At 40.5% G+C, this 16,297-nt stretch overlaps 1 long non-coding RNA gene across 1 annotated transcript in view; it reads right to left on the reverse strand.

The window, feature by feature from the left end:
- Positions 1-4,921: 4,921 nt before the first annotated feature.
- The window catches only part of LOC138673968 (uncharacterized), an 810,033-nt gene continuing 798,657 nt past the window's right edge, over positions 4,922-16,297 (reverse strand). Inside the window, exon 3 of the long non-coding RNA XR_011320397.1 lies at positions 4,922-5,182. This is a non-coding gene — a long non-coding RNA (uncharacterized lncRNA). The remainder of the gene's footprint in view (positions 5,183-16,297) is intronic.

The following is a 16,297-nucleotide window of genomic DNA, read 5'->3' on the forward strand; positions in this document are numbered from 1 at the left end:
TGGAACCCAAATCAAGGAAAAAAAATATAGGCTTTCTATGGACCACAATTGGAGAGAGAGAGAGAGAGAGAGAGAGAGAGATGGCACACCCACGAGTCAAGACTGGCACACAAGCAGAAAGGCCAATATTAATCTCCCACTGTTTTTTTTGGTTGTTTTTTTTTTTTTTTTTCAGGGAGACTTTAGAAAAAAAAATAATAAAAAAAATATGATTTTATCAGGAAGAATTTAGAAACCAAATAAAATAAAATGATTTTTTCAGGGAGAATTTATAAAACAAATAAAACCAAAAATAGGCGTTCTATGGCCCACTGACTGAGAGATGACGCACACAGGAATCAGGAGTGGCACACAAGCCCAGAGGCCAATATTTTTCTACCAATGATTGATGGAGTTATTTTCTCTGGTAGATTTTGGAACCCAAATCAAGGAAAAAAAATATAGGCTTTCTATGGACCACAATTGGAGAGAGAGAGAGAGAGAGAGAGAGAGATGGCACACCCAGGAGTCAAGACTGGCACACAAGCAGAAAGGCCAATATTAATCTCCCACTGTTTTTTTTGGTTGTTTTTTTTTTTTTTTTTCAGGGAGACTTTAGAAAAAAAAATAATAAAAAAAATATGATTTTATCAGGAAGAATTTAGAAACCAAATAAAATAAAATGATTTTTTCAGGGAGAATTTATAAAACAAATAAAACCAAAAATAGGCGTTCTATGGCCCACTGACTGAGAGATGACGCACACAGGAATCAGGAGTGGCACACAAGCCCAGAGGCCAATATTTTTCTACCAATGATTGATGGAGTTATTTTCTCTGGTAGATTTTGGAACCCAAATCAAGGAAAAAAAATATAGGCTTTCTATGGACCACAATTGGAGAGAGAGAGAGAGAGAGAGAGAGAGAGAGAGAGATGGCACACCCAGGAGTCAAGACTGGCACACAAGCAGAAAGGCCAATATTAATCTCCCACTGTTTTTTTTGGTTGTTTTTTTTTTTTTTTTTCAGGGAGACTTTAGAAAAAAAAAAAATAATAAAAATATGATTTTATCAGGAAGAATTTAGAAACCAAATAAAATAAAATGATTTTTTCAGGGAGAATTTAGAAAACAAATAAAACCAAAAATAGGCGTTCTATGGCCCACTGACTAAGAGAGAGAGAGAGAGATGGAACGCTTAGTACTGGCACACAAGCCCAAAGGGCAATATTAATCTCCCTTTTTTTTTCCAGGGAGAATTTCTAAAACCCCCCCAAAAAAAAAAATAGGCTTTCTATGGCCCACTATTTGTGAGAGAGATGGGACGCTCAGGACTGGCACAGATGGCACGCTCAGGACTGGCACAGAAGCCCAGAGGCCAATATTAATCTCCCTTTTTTTCTGGGAGAATTTATAAAACCAAAAAAATATTTAAATAGGCTTTCTATGGCCCACTATTTGTGAGAGAGATGGCACGCTCAGGACTGGCACAGATGGCACGCTCACAACTGGCACACAAGCCCAGAGGCCAATATTAATCTCCCTTTTTTCAGGGAAAATTTATAAAACCAAAAAAAAAATTAAATAGGCTTTCTATGGCCCACTATTTGTGAGAGAGATGGCACGCTCAGGACTGGCACAGATGGCACGCTCACAACTGGCACACAAGCCCAGAGGCCAATATTAATCTCCCTTTTTTCAGGGAAAATTTATAAAACCAAAAAAAAAATTAAATAGGCTTTCTATGGCCCACTATTTGTGAGAGAGATGGGACGCTCAGGACTGGCACAGATGGCACGCTCAGGACTGGCACAGAAGCCCAGAGGCCAATATTAATCTCCCTTTTTTTCTGGGAGAATTTATAAAACCAAAAAAATATTTAAAAAGGCTTTCTATGGCCCACTATTTGTGAGAGAGATGGCACGCTCAGGACTGGCACAGATGGCACGCTCACAACTGGCACACAAGCCCAGAGGCCAATATTAATCTCCCTTTTTTCAGGGAAAATTTATAAAACCAAAAAAAAAATTAAATAGGCTTTCTATGGCCCACTATTTGTGAGAGAGATGGGACGCTCAGGACTGGCACAGATGGCACGCTCAGGACTGGCACAGAAGCCCAGAGGCCAATATTAATCTCCCTTTTTTTCAGGGAGAATTTATAAAACCAAAAAAATATTTAAATAGGCTTTCTATGGCCCACTATTTGTGAGAGAGATGGCACGCTCAGGACTGGCACAGATGGCACGCTCACAACTGGCACACAAGCCCAGAGGCCAATATTAATCTCCCTTTTTTCAGGGAAAATTTATAAAACCAAAAAAAAAATTAAATAGGCTTTCTATGGCCCACTATTTGTGAGAGAGATGGCACGCTCAGGACTGGCACAGATGGCACGCTCACAACTGGCACACAAGCCCAGAGGCCAATATTAATCTCCCTTTTTTTCAGGGAGAATTTATAAAACCAAAAAAAAAATTAAATAGGCTTTCTATGGCCCACTATTTGTGAGAGAGATGGCACGCTCAGGGCTGGCACAGATGGCACGCTCAGGACTGGCACACAAGCCCAGAGGCCAATATTAATCTCCCTTTTTTTCAGGGAGAATTTATAAAACCCAAAAAAAAATAAAATAGGCTTTCTATGGCCCACTATTTGTGAGAGAGATGGCACACTCAGGACTGGCACACAAGCCCAAAGGCCAATATTAATCTCCCACTGTATTTTTATCAGGGAGAATTTATACACCCCACAAAAAAAAATACAGAAAAATGAAAAGGCTTTCTATGGCCCACTATGTGAGAGAGATGGCACACACAGGGATGGCACTCTAGCAGAAATGCCAAATTGCCAATCTTAATCTCCCACCAAAAAAAAAAAAAAAAAAAAAAACAGGGAATGTCCTACAATTACTATCTCCCTGCCTGCAGTAATCTCAGCCAGGTATGGCAGGCAGCTACTATCTCCCTGCCTGCAGTAATCTCAGCCAGGTATGGCAGGCAGCAATAAGGAGTGGACTGATGCACAAATGAAATAAAAAGTGTGGACAAACAAAAAAGATAGCTGTGCAGAAAGGAAGGAACAAGAGGATTTGTGCTTTGAAAAAAGCAGTTGGTTTGCACAGCGGCGTACACACAGCAATGCAGCTATCAGGGAGCCTTCTAGGGCAGCCCAATGAGCTACAGCGCTGAGGGGAAAAAAAAAAAAAAAAAACTTCCACTGTCCCTGCACACCGAGGGTGGTGTTGGACAGTGCAAATCGCTGCAGCACAAGCGGTTTTGTGGTTAATGGACCCTGCCTAACGCTATCCCTGCTTCTGACAAAGCGGCAGCAACCTCTCCCTAAGCTCAGATCAGCAGCAGTAAGATGGCGGTCGGCGGGAACGCCTCTTTATAGCCCCTGTGACGTCGCAGACAGCAAGCCAATCACTGCAATGCCCTTCTCTAAGATGGTGGGGACCAGGACCTATGTCATCACGCTGCCCACACTCTGCGTTTACCTTCATTGGCTGAGAAATGGCGCTTTTCGCGTCATTGAAACGCGACTTTGGCGCGAAAGTCGCGTACCGCATGGCCGACCCCGCACAGGGGTCGGATCGGGTTTCATGAAACCCCGACTTAGCCAAAAGTCGGCGACTTTTGAAAATGTTCGACCCGTTTCGCTCAACCCTAGTCACTAGCCTTCTAAATGTTATGCATAATGTATATCATGTGTATTATGTATCTGTTCTATGCCATGCACTGATTCTATGTGTATCATTGTTCACAGTTTCACCGCATCAATATACCACTACGTTTAATAAAGCACAGACTCAACCACAGTCTCCTTATTGGACTCCGGTATAGCGGTTTAGCTGACTGTATAGCTACGTATGAGCCTGCCTCAGCTAGTGAGGACAGAACAGATAAGTAGTTACAGTCATACAAATCCAAAATCCCCTTGTGCAAAGAATATTCTAGGGTCATCAGACCATTACTTTTACTGGCTGTACCACTCTTTGTATTTCTGCTATGACACACTGCCTCGGACATACTATAAGTGGAGATACTATTTAAGAATTAGAAGTTAAAAAAAGTTAGCAATGAGATTCTCTGAAGAATAAAGAAACCACCATGCCATTTTATGCAAAACGGATTTTTTACATCTTGTTCACTGCACTGTAAAATTTAAACAGTGTCTTAAACTCAATAGCCAGAATTTTTTTTTGCATTCTACCATAGTCTCTAATTATAGCAACATACATTTACCTTCACTGGAAATGCACACAATTATATACAGCAATTTCTCATTCTATTAACATTATCCGTGCTTCTTATCCTGCCCATCAATTACTATATACTCCCTCGTCTAATATTATCCATATGCATATTAAGCATATGGCTTGGTTTTAACTGTGAAGCTGGTCTAGTTCTTAGCCAGCTGTGATAAGCTTTCATTCCATATTTCTCCTTACTTTTTCTTATCCTAAATATGATCTGGCAGTAGAATGTTGTTTTTCTGTGCAGGACCATTTTCCTTACAGCATTATCAATGAGATTTCCATTGACTATTCTCTAATCAAACGTCGAATTTAATTAATTAATATTGATACCTTCTCTAATCTATAACTAGTGCTAGCTCAATAAATTATAGAGCCAGGAATTCTTTTCAGACGCTTAATCACTGGGTACTGAATTACATTCTCACTGAGATTTGCTGTGTCTTACTGATACGATTCTGACTGTTAAACCAATATCGGAAAATTCATTTACACAGTGTGTAGTGACAGTAATGTTGTTAAGCAGTGTATCCCTGAAGCAGTACGGTCTACTAGATCGGTGCAAAAAGAATATAACAGCACCGGGTTTCACTCACAATTTGTTAGATCCATTTAGGAAGATTGTAATAAGCTGACAGAAAGGTCAGGCACCTTTACAGTAAGACAGACGTACCTTGCCTTGGAAACTCATCTGACTCTCTGTGAACTAGGTCAGAAACACGATTCCCATAATGCATTCTGTTTTCATGATCATATGCCTTTAATGTTTCACTGGAGCTGTATGACTTCTGAGTAGGCACTCTGCAGTTCTCACTATCCAACGATGAGCTGGTGTATCGACATTCTTTTCCACAGCGAACTCTAGTCAAAGATCTGTGTCTTCGATCTTTTATATCCATTTTGTTCTTAGCAGTTTTATTTAGTGAATTTTGGAAAAATCCTTTCAGCCTAAGGTGAAATTGGAAATAAAAAATGAAAGGATTTAAACAATTATACAAATATATATTATGCATTAACACTATAAAAGATATGCACAGGTGCTTATTAAGACATAGTATAAATACTAAGGGCCCTAGTCTTTACAACTTTCACATCAGAATTCTGGTGTAAAGCTTTGAAAAGTCACACAATTTAGGAGCAACTTGAAGTTGTGCTCAAAATTTGGTGACATTTGAAGTCTTCATACCAGTTTCTCCCAGCTGTGGCATAATGGGGAAAGCTGCAGTGGGATGAGATGTGGTGAGGACATGATGCCACAGTCCATCTAATTCACGAAAAGCTGTGGTGTTCCCCAACCCCAGAAATCTTACACCAATAAATGATGCTGGCACATTAGACTCATTAGATGCTCCAGATTCGTGAAAAAGCATGCATCGCTTCATGAATCAATAGCATCTGACTTCAGCACGCCCCCTCATCAAGACCCGCATGAACAATGCAAATCTTGATGAATTGGGCCTTAGGGTACCATCACACTATACCATTTCGATCGCTACGACGGTACGATTCGTGACGTTCCAGCGATATCGTTACGATATCGCTGTGTCTGACACGCAGCAGCGATCAGGGATCCTGCTGAGAATCGTACGTCGTAGCAGATCGTTTAGAACTTTCTTTCATCGCTGGATCTCCCGCTGTCATCGCTAGATCGGTGTGTGTGACACCGATCTAGCGATCTAGCGATGCGATCCAGCGATGCGTTCGCTTGTAACCAGGGTAAACATCGGGTTACTAAGCGCAGGGCCGCGCTTAGTAACCCAATGTTTACCCTGGTTACAAGCGTAAAACTAAAAAAAAACAAACAGCACATACTTACATTCTGGTGTCCGTCAGGTCCCTTGCCGTCTGCTTCCCGCACTGTGACTGCCGGCCGTAAAGTGAAAGCAGAGCACAGCGGCTGTGCTTTCACTTTCACTTTACGGCCGGCAGTCAGTGAGTGCGGGAAGCAGACGGCAAGGGACCTGACGGACACCAGAATGTAAGTATGTGCTGTTTGTTTTTTTTTAGTTTTACGCTTGTAACCAGGGTAAACATCGGGTTACTAAGCGCGGTCCTGCGCTTAGTTACCCGATGTTTACCCTGGTTACCCAGGGACCTCGGCATCGTTGGTCGCTGGAGAGCTGTCTGTGTGACAGCTCCCCAGCGACCACACTACGATTTACCTACGATCACGGCCAGGTCATATCGCTGGTCGTGATCGTAGGTAAATCGTATAGTGTGACGGTACCCTTAGTCATCTCCATGAAGATGCCAGTACTACTGTTATGTCGCAATGCCCCTTTTTTTTACCTTGAGGCTCTGTCCTTTCTACAGTTTTAAGATCATGTTTGATTGCGGAACTGCGGAAGTAAACTCTCTGGATTGGAGTTCTCCAGAATGTCAGCAGTTGCAATAGGAGCAGAGATGAGTATAACAGCTCTGCCGCTGATCAACATCAATATAAATCATAATGGTGTACTGTAAATCGAGGTGCCACAGCAACTCATTACTGGTAACTCACTGCCTGAAAGAGCTTACAGTGTTTTGAAACATGGCCCAGGATTTCAGCCACATGCATAAAGGTAATGGTTTGTATTTATTATCATTTATTATGGAATTCAATATTCGGTCCTCAAAAATGTAACAAGGTACATTGATTTTAATGGGTCAGTGATATATCTGAAAACATAAGGGATAACACGCATATAAATAAAAAACAGATATGTGAAACATAAAATGTAGTTCCTAATTTAGGTAACGCAATGTTGAAAGATTTTCCTAAATGAAGTTGATATAAGTGACAGTATAATTTCAAAATCAGCAAATGGGTGGCTTTAAACACAACTGACCATACATGCCTTTGACTTCAGGACCAATTCCATCAAGCATAGACACCTATCCAGTTAATGGGCCTCTCCATGTTTATGCTCCTTACAAGAAGTGACTGTATGTAACCAGGGAGTCAAAAATAATTGGGACAGTATGGTACTACACTTAGGCCGGAGTCACACTACCGTATAATATGGACAAGTGCTATGCTATAAAAAATTGCATAGCACTCGGACCAGTATTCCTCTATGGGGCAGCTCCCATCATCGTTTCGTCTTGGCTCACTTGCACCCATATAAGCCTATGGGTGCGAGTGAGACAACACACATCACTGGGATATCATCCGAGTGATGTGCATTATACACTAACCCCAGAAATGGTGGAGATGGAGAAATTAGCTTTTCCGCCTCCTCCACAACTGTACTCTGATCCGCTCTGTGTGAGAGGCTCGGAGCACAGACACATGACACTCGGCTCCTGCTTGTAGCAGAGCAGGAGCCAAGCGTCATTAGCATATCGCATCCAATGCTCTCGCGTCGGATGCAAAACACTAGTGTGACTCCAGCCTTATAAGGACAAGAATCCATTGATATGACAGAAGGGATCCCAACTCATAGGCCATAGTCACACTTGCAACTGCAATGCGAGAAACTCGTGCAAGTCTCTCGCCTCAATGCCTGGCACTGTCGCTGGCACTCGGGACCAGAGTGTGCAGCTGCATGTGTTTCTATGCAGCTGAACGCTCCGTTCCCGAATAATGGCGGAAGTGCCAGATGTTGAGGCGAGAGACTCACGTGAGTTTATCGTATTGCAGTTCCAAGTGTGACACTGGCCTTAAAGATAAAATCCCATTATTGCCACCTGTCCTATGAAGTTGAGATCGCTATAATACCCTGTATATTTTTAATGCACATTGAGACTAATGCCAATAATGTAAACCATAACAAGGTTTATGGTTACACAAAGGTCATCTTTTGGAAGCTGCTTTGGATTTATTTGTGCTTGCACTTAGCATGTGCACTGTGTTTTTATCTTTTTTGGGGGGGATTTTGTTGTTTATAGAAATCAAAGTTAAATTGTAGGCTACAAATTACAATTTGTTTTACAATTAATTTTAGAAAAGGCTGAATTACACCCATGCACTCTGGCACATTATGGCTGCGGTGATGTTAATCAATACAATCCTTTGTATCAAGTTTGCTTTTTGCTGCAGGGATTGCAAGTTAGATTAACAAATGGGCCAAAGACTGAGTCATAGATGAGCTGTTAATTTGCACTATTAGTAGATTACAACTGCTGAAGTCACATTTGATGATCAGAGGAATGCCCAGCAAGGTCTACTGATGTACATTGAAAGGCTCCCAAAGCATTTATCTCTTTTTAATGAGTACTTGAGAAGTTTTCAATCTATTTTTGCTACAATGCAAACTGTTATCTATTCTAAAACTGGAATCTTGTGTCTGAATGATACAAAGTCTCTCTGTTTTGTGATGGATACGAAGTCTCCTGAGATCAGCATGAATAGATACAAATAGTCATATTGTTTCATGACATTGTTTTCATGACAATTCTTGAAGCCTAATATGCATAATAAAATAAAATGATCAAATAGTCTTTTGTTCAGCGCTCTTAACATAGTCATTCATTTTGCTCCAATACGTTGCACCTTGTCTAGTTTTACGGGTTTCATGCATCTTTTTATCAAGCTGACATTAAAAGCACCCTTTTTGATACATTAATCTCTAACTTCAATTTTAAGAATAGAAGCTACAAGATCTAATGGGTCATTTATTTGCAATATTCTGACGCCTGGCAATATACATTTTACACAATGTGACTCTAAACGACGTTTGCTAATATTGGGCTTTGAGGTAATTGCTTGTAAACTGACAAGTCTAATAAGCTGCGTTATAGGGAATGTTTCTTGCGACCTAAATTGAATTGTAAGTTCTTGAGGCAAAAATTAATTGTGCATGTAAACTGTTAATACTGAGAGCAGCAGAAAGTTAATGAGACTTGCCCTCTAGGGTTCTATAATTCTGCCTCATCTTAAAGAAACAAAACCGGAGATTAAAGGAAGAAGTATTTCCAGCAGTAGTGGCTTAAGTTTAATGTAACCTTATAATTTAGATATAAATAATAAGAGAAAACTGTTTCACTTTAATATTTTTGTATTTGGCTGTTATGCTTGGAGAAAATAATATTCTTTTTACTGAGTTTTCTCTCCCTGCCGGCGTGTTGCTAAACATATTTGTACTCATTAATTGATGTCCTAAGAGTTTTAGGTTCATTAACCCCTTTCTGACATTGGATGTAATATTCCTACCATGTGACCTGGGCCTAACTGACCGTGGACAGAATATTACATCATCACGGTCGTCTGCGCTCATGGGGGGTGCACGGGCATTCACCGCCGGGTGTCACCTGATTCTTACAGTTGACACCCATCACTAGATTGCAGCATTCCGGAAGCAGACAGAGGGCTGACACTCCCTCTGCCTTTGGATCGGAGACTCCGCAGTGTGACGAGGGGTACCCATTCATTACCATGGCAACCCGATGTCATCATCAGAGCTAGGAAACTTGGGGAACATGCGCAGTGCATGATCAGCAAGTCTCCCTGTCAGTGCAGAGCTGACAGCTTCTATGGCATGCAGATGCTTCATCAATGGTATTAATTAAAACGTCAACTCATCCCACAAAAAACAAGACCTTACATAACTCTGTGGGACAAAATATGGAAAAATAATAGCTCTCAAAATGTGATGATGCAAGAACAATTTTTTGTAATATAAAGTGTCTTTTAGTGTGTGTGACAGCAGCCAAAGATAAAAACCTGCTATAAGGTCTCTTTCACATATCCTGATATTTCCAGTACCGGAGATGTCAGTATCCGTGTTTGTAAAACAGGTGGCATACGAGTGGCAACCGTGTGCCGCATTAGTACCACATGAACGGGTGTCAGGGAAGAAGCATTACAGTAAGCACTGTTCCTCAGCAACAGCAATTGGCGCAAGTAGGGGAGAATAATGAGAGTTTTACTTAAGTAATAAAAGAGACAGCAGGCGGCAACTGATGGGGCTTTTACTCCCATCAGCCTACCCCTTCTGCTGCTAATAACAGTGACAGCATGAGCGGCTGATGGGGTATTCATCATCTGCCGCCTGGCTATAAATAAATAAATTAATAAATAGCATGGGTTTCCCTGTATTTTCTATAACCAGCCAGGCAAAACTCACAGCTGGGGGCTGCAACCCTCAGCTACAGCTTCAGCGAGGTTGGTTATCAAGAATAGAGGGGTCCCCATGCTGTTTTTCTAAAAAAATATTTAAATAATGTAAAAAAATGGCGTGGGGTCTCCCCCATTTTTGACAACCAGCCTTGCTAAAGCTCCCAACTGGGGGCTGGTATTCTCAGGCTGGTAAGGGGCCATGAATATTGACCCCAAAGCCTAAAAAAGTTTATGTCATAAACTTCTGTGAAGCACTTGGGGGTTCAAAGTGCTCACAACACATCTAGGTAGGCTCCGTGGGTCTCCGTGGGTGGTCTAGTTTCCAAAATGGTGTCACTTGTGGGTGATTTCCATGGTTTAGGCACATCAGGGGCTATCCAAACACGACATGGCGTCCGATCCCAATACCAGCCAATTTCGTGTTGAAAAAAATCAAACGGTACTCCTTCTCTTCCAAGCTCTGCCATGCGCCCAAACAGTGGTTAACTCCTATATATGGGGTATCAACATACTCAGGAAATAATGTCACAATAACTTTTGGGGTCCAATTTATCCTGTTACCTTTTGGAAAATAAAAAAATGGGGCTAAAATATCATTTTTGTGGAAATAATACGATTTTTTGTTTTTACTGCTCTACATTATAAACTTCTGTGAAGCACTTGGGGGTTCAAAGTGCACACAGCACATCTAGGTAGGTTCCTTGGGAGGTCTAGTTTCCAAAACAGTGTCACTTGTGGGGGGTTTCTACTGCTTAGGCACATCAGGGGCTCTCCAAACACTACATGGCATCTGATCTCAATTCTAGCCAATTTTGCTCAGGACAAATTGCACAGCAATTTTTGGGGTCCAATTTCTCCTGTTACCTTTGGTCAAATAAAAAATTGGATCTGAAGTAATTTTTTTGTGAAAAAAAAATTAATTGTTCATTTTTTTAAACATTTCAAATATTCCTGTGAAGCACCTGAAGAGTTAATAAACTTTTTAAATGCAGTTTTGAGCACATTGAGGGGTGCAGTTTTTAGAATGATGTAACTTTTCTGTATTTTCTATCATATAGACCCCTCAAAGTGACTTGAAATGAGGTGTGGTCCCTAAAAAAATGGTGTTGTAAAGTTGTAAAAATAAGAACTTTTAACCTTTATAACTTCTGAATAAAAAACATTTTGGTTCCAAAATTGTGCTGATATAAAGTAGACATGTGGGAAATGTTACCAATTAAGTATTTTGTGGAAAATATCTCTGTGACTTAAGGGCATGAAAATTCAAGTTTGGAAAATTGCAAAATTTTCAAAATTATCGCCAAATTTCAGTTTTTTTCAAAAATAAAGTCATATCCAATAAATTTTACCACTGTCATGAAGTAAAATATGTCTTAAAAAAAACAATGTCAGAATCACCAGGATCCATTAAAGCATTCCAGAGTTATTACCTCATAAAAGGACAATGGTCAGAATTGTAAAGAGTGGCCCGTTCATTAACGTGCAAACCACCCTCGGGGGTAAAGAAGTTAAACACTAGCATCAGAGTGCAGCAGGATGATTTTTTATTAAAAATGCGTAAGTGACAATGGAGTTAACAGCCCTGAGATTGGCAGCAAGGAAATTGTCAATCATGGCTCCATTGTGGCATTGCATGTTTGCACTCTGCTGCCTCACAAGCTCTGTAGGCTCGCTGGAAGAAGAAGGTTGGCTATCCATCCATGATGCCCAGAAGATGTCCAGGGATGAGGGTTAGGGCATGTGATACTACATCTTCTAGCATTATAATTTGTTGGCTTGCTACTAATTTTCTATGAAAAACCATAAGATTACTCTTCATATTTTTAACCATTGTATTTGAACCAATGAATTTGGGAAAAAAAATAACATAAGGATGCAATAAGGTACAGTTAAAAATTGGTCTGGACCTCCTTTATTGAGAATTAATACAATACAAATCTCAATCTTTTTATTTCAATGATTTTGTCTTCCCACCTCATTGTATAATTCAGAAGATTTAATTAAAGCAGGCAGTTAACTCTGTATAGCAGTATTTCAAACCCTGATGCTTTACAGGATCTTTGTAACTTGCTTCCTTGCTATGAAGAAGTAATTGGAAAGCGCCAGGGTTTACAATTTATTTCATAGAGTTTTTACATCTAATTATCTTGCTTTATTTAGCACCGCCATTTTCCACAGCACATTACAGAGATAGTCATGAGTCACTGTCTCCAGTGGGGTTCACAATACACTATATTTTTGGTGTGTGGGAGGAAACTAAAGTACCCAGAAGACATCCTTGCAAATATGGGGAAAAAATGCAAACTCTATCCAACCAAAGACCGCAGAGCTGCAAAGCGACAGTTCTGGACGATTAACCACTGACCTGAATTGTGTAGCATTCTATTGTCACATATCCCAGTGGAAAAAGATTGACGGTTGTTTTGCTATGGTCTATGTCTGGTACTGTAGCTCATTGTCATTTACCTTTTAAGAAAAGCCACTGCTTCTTGAATAAACACACTTTAAAAAAATCTTTTTTCTCTTTTTTTATTCTTCACCTCAATTTTATTTGTTATTTTTTTTCTTAATTTTACATACAGTGTATGACACTGCATGATTCTATTAAGCAAAATATGAACTAAGGCATGATGAAAACCTGGTAGACCAATTATAAGCCAAATATTGGAAAACAACAGTCATAGATAATGATAAAGATTACCAGACCTGTCATTAAATCTGTCGAAATTAAAACCGACATGCCATCACGTGGACTGTATATCTGCAAATTAAATACTGTATAAATCATCTATTTATTATGCATATAGTATGTACTAGCTGAACAGCCCGGCGTTGCCTGGGCATAGTAAATATCTGTGGTAAGTTACAGCACCTCACTTCTCTTATTTTCCTATCACGCCTCTCATTTTCCCCCTCACATCTCTCTTTTTCTCCCTTACACCTCTTATTTTCCCCCTCACTCCTCTTATTTTCCCCCTCACTCCTCTCATTCCCCCCTAACACTTGTCATTTCGACCTAACATTTGTCATTTTCCGATCACTCCACTATTTTCCCTCACTCCTCTCATTTTGCACTCACACCTTTTCATTTTCACCTCACACCCCTAATTTTCACCTCACACCTCTCATTTTCCCCTCAGTATATATATGTTCAAGGTCATCCTTGATCCCAAGCTTTCCTTCACCCCCCACATCTGATCATTGGCTTGCTCTTCTTATCTGCATCTCAAAAACATTTCTAGAATTCACCCTTTTCTTACTTTCGACACTGCAACCATTACACCGATGCCTCTACCTTGTGCCAGTCATTACATCTACAGGATGATTTATGTAAACTAGAAGCTTGGGCTGACAACTGGCAAATGAGCTTTAATGTGGATAAATGCAAGGTCATGCACTTGGGTAGAAGAAATAAGATGTATAACTATGTGCTTAATTTTAAAACTCTGGGCAAAACCATCAATGAAAAAGACCACGGTGTATGGGTGGATGACAAACTCACATTCAGTGGCTAGTGTCAGGCAGCTGCTACAAAGGCAAATAAAACAATGGGATGCATTTAAAGAGGCATAGATGCTCATGAGGAGAACATAATTTTACCTCTATACAAGTCACTAGTTCGGCCACACTTACAATACTGTGCACAGTTCTGGTCTCCGGTGTATAAGAAATACATAGCTGAACTAGAGCGGGTGCAGAGAAGAGCGACCAAGGTTGTTAGAGGACCTGGGGGGTCTGCAATACCAAGATAAGTTATTACACTTGGGGCTATTTAATTTGGAAAAATGAAGGCTAAGGGGTGATCTTATTTTAATGTATAAATATATGAGGGGACAGTACAAAGACCATTCTGATGATCTTTTTATTCATAGACCTGAGACAGGGACAAGGGGGCATCCTCTACGTCTGGAAGAAAGAAGGTTTAAGCATAATAACAGATGTGGATTCTTTACTGTAAGAGCAGTGAGACTATGGACCTCTCTGCCGTATGATGTTGTAATGAGTGATTCATTACTTAAATTTTAGAGGGGACTAGATGCCTTTCTTGAAAAGTATAATGTTACAGGTTATATATATTAGATTACTTGATAGGGCGTTGATCCAGGGAACTAGTCTGATTGCCATACGTGGAGTCGGGAAGGAATCATTTTCCTCAATGTGGAGCTTACTTTTTGCCACATGGGTTTTTTTGCCTTCCTCTGGATCAACATGTTAGAGCATGCTAGGTTAGGCTATGGGTTGAACTAGATGGACTTAAAGTCTTCCTTCTACCTTAATAACTACTCCACTCGTTACCCATCCACTCCAGATTCCAGTACAAAACTTTTACCCTCATCCACAAAGCACTCCATGGCTCAGCACCACCCTACATCTCCACCCTGGTCTCAGTCTACCACCCTACCTGTGCTCTCCATTCTGCTAATGACCTGAGGTTAGCATCGTCAATAATCACTCTCCCACTCCCATCTCCAAGACTTTTCACGTGCTTCGCCAATTCTTTGGAATGCACTACCCAGGTTAATACGATTAATCCCAAATCCCCACAGTTTTAACCCCTTTCTGCAATAACGGGGGATCAAAAGAACGTATCTGCACCAAAATTGTATCATTAAAAACAGCAGCTCGGCACGCAAAAAATAAGCCCTCAACCGACCCCAGATCATGAAAAATGGAGACGCTACGGGTATCGGAATATGTTGCAATTGTTTTTTTTTTCTTAGCAAAGTTTGGAATTTTTTTTCGCCACTTAGATAAAAAATATCCTAGACATGTTAAGTGTCTATGAACTTGTAATGACCTGGAGAATCATAATGGCAGATCAGTTTTAGCATTTATTGAACCTAGTAAAAAAGCCAAACAAAAAACAAGTGTGGGATTGCAATTGCAATTTCACCGCACTTGGAATTTTTTTCCCATTTTCTTGTACACAACATGCTAAAACCAATGATGTCTTTCAAAAGTACAACTTGCTTCACAAAAATAAGCCCTCACATGGCCATATTGACAGAAAAATAAAAAAGTTATGGCTCTGGGAAGGAGGGGCGCGAAAAACGAACACGGAAAAACGGAAAATCCCAAGGTCATGAAGGGGTTAAGCGTGCCCTAAAAATGCATTTGTTCAGACTGGCTACCGCCTCAACACCTTAACCTAACTATCCCTGTGTGGCCCATTCAAAAAAAAAAAAAACCTAATCAGGTTCCTCACATCATGTTCTCATACACTTTATGCAGTTAATAGCCCTCTGTGTCTGTACTGTTACATACTTAGGCTGTTGACTGCTTCATGCAGCTTTACATGAACACCTGAGCCTTACACTATGGCTGGTCCGAATAACTAAAGCAATTGTTACCATCCACCTCTCGTGTCTCCCTTTTTCCCATAGATTGTAAGCTTGCGAGCAGGGCCCTCATTCCTCTTGGTATCTATTTTGAACTGTGTTTTTGTTACGCTGTAATGTCTATTGTCTGTACAAGTCCCCTCTATAATTTGTAAAGCGCTGTGGAATATGTTGGCGCTATATAAATAAAAATTGTTATTATTATTATTACTAAAACCATAGTTTTTTGCATTGTTTTTTATTTTTTACTGTGTACACTGAAGGGGTTAAATAGTGCAAAAATGCATTGCAAACCATTATAACTGTCAGTGCTGCACTGACAGAAGCCTCTAAGACCAAGATCCTGGCATGGTCTAACCAATGTCAGCTAGCAGACCCAGAGGTCGTCATGACAACCCGAGGGCCCTCACGATGATGTCATGGTGTTGTTGATTGGAAGGGTGAGGTCAGCCAGACAGTCGGAGCTTGGCTATTACTTAAGCTGAGCTCCCGGGGCCAAATGAGTGTGCACAGTTCCTGTGCCATGCACGATCGCCATGATGTACCTATATGTCATTGGTCGAAAACCCTTGCCTGACCATGATGTATTGGGGCGTCAGATGTTGTGAAGGGGTTAAAGGATTGTACAGCATTAGAAAATCATGGTAGTTTTCTTTAAAAAACAGTGCTATCCCTGTCCACGAG

Source organism: Ranitomeya imitator, chromosome 4 (genome assembly GCF_032444005.1).
Source record: "Ranitomeya imitator isolate aRanImi1 chromosome 4, aRanImi1.pri, whole genome shotgun sequence".
NCBI lineage: Eukaryota > Metazoa > Chordata > Amphibia > Anura > Dendrobatidae > Ranitomeya > Ranitomeya imitator.